Source organism: Haliotis rufescens, unplaced genomic scaffold (assembly GCF_023055435.1).
Source record: "Haliotis rufescens isolate VD_foot unplaced genomic scaffold, xgHalRufe1.0.p SCAF_12, whole genome shotgun sequence".
Lineage (NCBI taxonomy): Eukaryota > Metazoa > Mollusca > Gastropoda > Lepetellida > Haliotidae > Haliotis > Haliotis rufescens.
The window spans coordinates 35,275,922-35,279,965 of NW_025963802.1; the positions used below are offsets into that span (position 1 = coordinate 35,275,922).

The 4,044-nt window shown below is 40.9% G+C and overlaps 7 non-coding genes across 7 annotated transcripts; all 7 read left to right on the plus strand.

Annotated features, from left to right (window-relative positions):
* Positions 1–61: 61 nt before the first annotated feature.
* Trnak-uuu lies at positions 62–157 on the plus strand. Its single transcript has 2 exons — positions 62–98; positions 122–157. It is a non-coding gene; the product is annotated as a tRNA-Lys (tRNA).
* A 305-nt stretch (positions 158–462) lies between these two features.
* On the plus strand, positions 463–558 carry Trnak-uuu. Its single transcript has 2 exons — positions 463–499; positions 523–558. It is a non-coding gene; the product is annotated as a tRNA-Lys (tRNA).
* Positions 559–1,132: 574 nt separating this feature from the next.
* On the plus strand, positions 1,133–1,228 carry Trnak-uuu. The gene is made up of 2 exons: positions 1,133–1,169; positions 1,193–1,228. It is a non-coding gene; the product is annotated as a tRNA-Lys (tRNA).
* A 305-nt stretch (positions 1,229–1,533) lies between these two features.
* On the plus strand, positions 1,534–1,629 carry Trnak-uuu. Its single transcript has 2 exons — positions 1,534–1,570; positions 1,594–1,629. It is a non-coding gene; the product is annotated as a tRNA-Lys (tRNA).
* A 574-nt stretch (positions 1,630–2,203) lies between these two features.
* On the plus strand, positions 2,204–2,299 carry Trnak-uuu. Its single transcript has 2 exons — positions 2,204–2,240; positions 2,264–2,299. It is a non-coding gene; the product is annotated as a tRNA-Lys (tRNA).
* Positions 2,300–2,604: 305 nt separating this feature from the next.
* Trnak-uuu lies at positions 2,605–2,700 on the plus strand. The gene is made up of 2 exons: positions 2,605–2,641; positions 2,665–2,700. It is a non-coding gene; the product is annotated as a tRNA-Lys (tRNA).
* Positions 2,701–3,274: 574 nt separating this feature from the next.
* Trnak-uuu lies at positions 3,275–3,370 on the plus strand. Its single transcript has 2 exons — positions 3,275–3,311; positions 3,335–3,370. It is a non-coding gene; the product is annotated as a tRNA-Lys (tRNA).
* The last annotated feature ends 674 nt before the right edge of the window (positions 3,371–4,044 follow it).

The window sequence follows — 4,044 nt, forward strand, 5'->3', positions numbered from 1 at the left end:
ACAAACATTTGTGTTTGCTTGTCTATCACCTGAACAGAAACATCTGGCTAGCTTACCGAGTGCCCGGATAGCTCAGTCGGTAGAGCATCAGACTTTTAAGCGGTCTGTCACAATCAGAGTGATCTGAGGGTCCAGGGTTCGAGTGCCTGTTCGGGCGGTCCTCTTTTTATTTCACAATCATTATTCTTCATAATATATTTCGGTTTCACATTTCAAAAACAAAGTATTTTAACCAATCTATTCCATACAATATGACGACATCTGTGAACCTGAAGAACAGAATGGGGAGAGAATATATTTTCGTGTATGAGAAATAATTCATTGAATGATGAAATATCTTGCATTGTATGTAACTCCTGAGTGGTGTACGACAAAAGGACTTTGAGGAAGCAGAAATGTTAACAAACATTTGTCTTTGCTTGTCTGTCAGCTGAACAGAAACATCTGGCTGGCTAGCCAAGAGACCGGATAGCTCAGTCGGTAGAGCATCAGACTTTTAAGCGGTCTGTCACAATCAGAGTGATCTGAGGGTCCAGGGTTCGAGTCCCTGTTCGGGCGGTCCTCTTTTTATTTCACAATCATTATTCTACATAATATATTTCGGTTTCACATTTTAAAAACAAAGTAGTTTAACCAATCTATTCCATACAATATGATGGCGTCTGTACACTTGAAGAACAGAATGGGAAGAAAATATGTTTTCGTCTGTGAGAAATAATTCATTGAATGATGACATAGCTTGCATTGTATGTAACTCCTGAATGGTGGACCCGTGAAGATCCGAGTAAGGTCTTCAGCAACCAATGCTTGCCGTAAAAGGCGACTATGCTTGTTTTAAGAGGCGACTAACGGGATCGGGTAGTCAGGATCACTGACTTGGTTGATGCATGTCATCGATCTCAATTACGTGGATCGATGCTCATCATATTAATCACTGGATTGTCTGGTCCAGACTCGATTATTTACAGACCGCCGTCATATAAGATGGAATATTGCAGAGTGCGGCGTGTTTGCCAACCAACCAACCTGAATGATGTACGATAAAAGGCGCTTGAGGCAGCAGAAATGTCAACAAACATTTGTGTTTGCTTGTCTGTCACCTGAACAGAAACATCTGGCTAGCTTACCGAGTGCCCGGATAGCTCAGTCGGTAGAGCATCGGTTTTTTAAGCGGTCTGTCACAATCAGAGTGATCTGAGGGTCCAGGGTTCGAGTCCCTGTTCGGGCGGTCCTCTTTTTATTTCACAATCATTATTCTTCATAATATATTTCGGTTTCACATTTCAAAAACAAAGTATTTTAACCAATCTATTCCATACAATATGACGACATCTGTGAACCTGAAGAACAGAATGGGGAGAGAATATATTTTCGTGTATGAGAAATAATTCATTGAATGATGAAATATCTTGCATTGTATGTAACTCCTGAGTGGTGTACGACAAAAGGACTTTGAGGAAGCAGAAATGTTAACAAACATTTGTCTTTGCTTGTCTGTCAGCTGAACAGAAACATCTGGCTGGCTAGCCAAGAGACCGGATAGCTCAGTCGGTAGAGCATCAGACTTTTAAGCGGTCTGTCACAATCAGAGTGATCTGAGGGTCCAGGGTTCGAGTCCCTGTTCGGGCGGTCCTCTTTTTATTTCACAATCATTATTCTACATAATATATTTCGGTTTCACATTTTAAAAACAAAGTAGTTTAACCAATCTATTCCATACAATATGATGGCGTCTGTACACTTGAAGAACAGAATGGGAAGAAAATATGTTTTCGTCTGTGAGAAATAATTCATTGAATGATGACATAGCTTGCATTGTATGTAACTCCTGAATGGTGGACCCGTGAAGATCCGAGTAAGGTCTTCAGCAACCAATGCTTGCCGTAAAAGGCGACTATGCTTGTTTTAAGAGGCGACTAACGGGATCGGGTAGTCAGGATCACTGACTTGGTTGATGCATGTCATCGATCTCAATTACGTGGATCGATGCTCATCATATTAATCACTGGATTGTCTGGTCCAGACTCGATTATTTACAGACCGCCGTCATATAAGATGGAATATTGCAGAGTGCGGCGTGTTTGCCAACCAACCAACCTGAATGATGTACGATAAAAGGCGCTTGAGGCAGCAGAAATATCAGCAAACATTTGTGTTTGCTTGTCTGTCACCTGAACAGAAACATCTGGCTAGCTTACCCAATGCCCGGATAGCTCAGTCGGTAGAGCATCAGACTTTTAAGCGGTCTGTCACAATCAGAGTGATCTGAGGGTCCAGGGTTCGAGTCCCTGTTCGGGCGGTCCTCTTTTTATTTCACAATCATTATTCTTCATAATATATTTCGGTTTCACTTTTCAAAAACAAAGTATTTTAACCAATCTATTCCATACAGTATGACGACATCTGTGAACCTGAAGAACAGAATGGGGAGAGAATATATTTTCGTGTATGAGAAATAATTCATTGAATGATGAAATATCTTGCATTGTATGTAACTCCTGAGTGGTGTACGACAAAAGGACTTTAAGGAAGCAGAAATGTTAACAAACATTTGTGTTTGCTTGTCTGTCAGCTGAACAGAAACATCTGGCTGGCTAGCCAAGAGCCAGGATAGCTCAGTCGGTAGAGCATCAGACTTTTAAGCGGTCTGTCACAATCAGAGTGATCTGAGGGTCCAGGGTTCGAGTCCCTGTTCGGGCGGTCCTCTTTTTATTTCACAATCATTATTCTACATAATATATTTCGGTTTCACATTTTAAAAACAAAGTAGTTTAACCAATCTATTCCATACAATATGATGGCGTCTGTACACTTGAAGAACAGAATGGGAAGAAAATATGTTTTCGTCTGTGAGAAATAATTCATTGAATGATGACATAGCTTGCATTGTATGTAACTCCTGAATGGTGGACCCGTGAAGATCCGAGTAAGGTCTTCAGCAACCAATGCTTGCCGTAAAAGGCGACTATGCTTGTTTTAAGAGGTGACTAACGGGATCGGGTAGTCAGGATCACTGACTTGGTTGATGCATGTCATCGATCTCAATTACGTGGATCGATGCTCATCATATTAATCACTGGATTGTCTGGTCCAGACTCGATTATTTACAGACCGCCGTCATATAAGATGGAATATTGCAGAGTGCGGCGTGTTTGCCAACCAACAAACCTGAATGATGTACGATAAAAGGCGCTTGAGGCAGCAGAAATGTCAACAAACATTTGTGTTTGCTTGTCTGTCAGCTGAACAGAAACATCTGGCTAGCTTACCGAGTGCCCGGATAGCTCAGTCGGTAGAGCATCAGACTTTTAAGCGGTCTGTCACAATCAGAGTGATCTGAGGGTCCAGGGTTCGAGTCCCTGTTCGGGCGGTCCTCTTTTTATTTCACAATCATTATTCTTCATAATATATTTCGGTTTCACATTTCAAAAACAAAGTATTTTAACCAATCTATTCCATACAATATGACGACATCTGTGAACCTGAAGAACAGAATGGGGAGAGAATATATTTTCGTGTATGAGAAATAATTCATTGAATGATGAAATATCTTGCATTGTATGTAACTCCTGAGTGGTGAACCCGTGAAGATCCGAGTAAGGTCTTCAGCAACCAATGCTTGCCGTAAAAGGCGACTATGCTTGTTTTAAGAGGCGACTAACGGGATCGGGTAGTCAGGATCACTGACTTGGTTGATGCATGTCATCGATCTCAATTACAGTTTGATGTTAAACTCTCTATGAACGTTTAAGCAAGGTTCAGTTCCCATAACAGTTTGATCTTAAACTCTCTATGGATGTTTAAGCAAGGTTCAGATCCATGACAGTTTGATGTTAAACTCTCTATGAACGTTGAAGCAAGGTTCAGTTCCCATAACAGTTAGATGTTAAACTCTCTATGAATGTTTAAGCGAGGTTCAGTTCCACGACAGTTAGATGTTAAACTCTCTATGAACGTTTAAGCAAGGTTCAGTTCTCATGACAGTTAGATGTTAAACTCTTTATGATCGTTTAAGCAAGCTTCAGTTCTCATGACAATGCATGA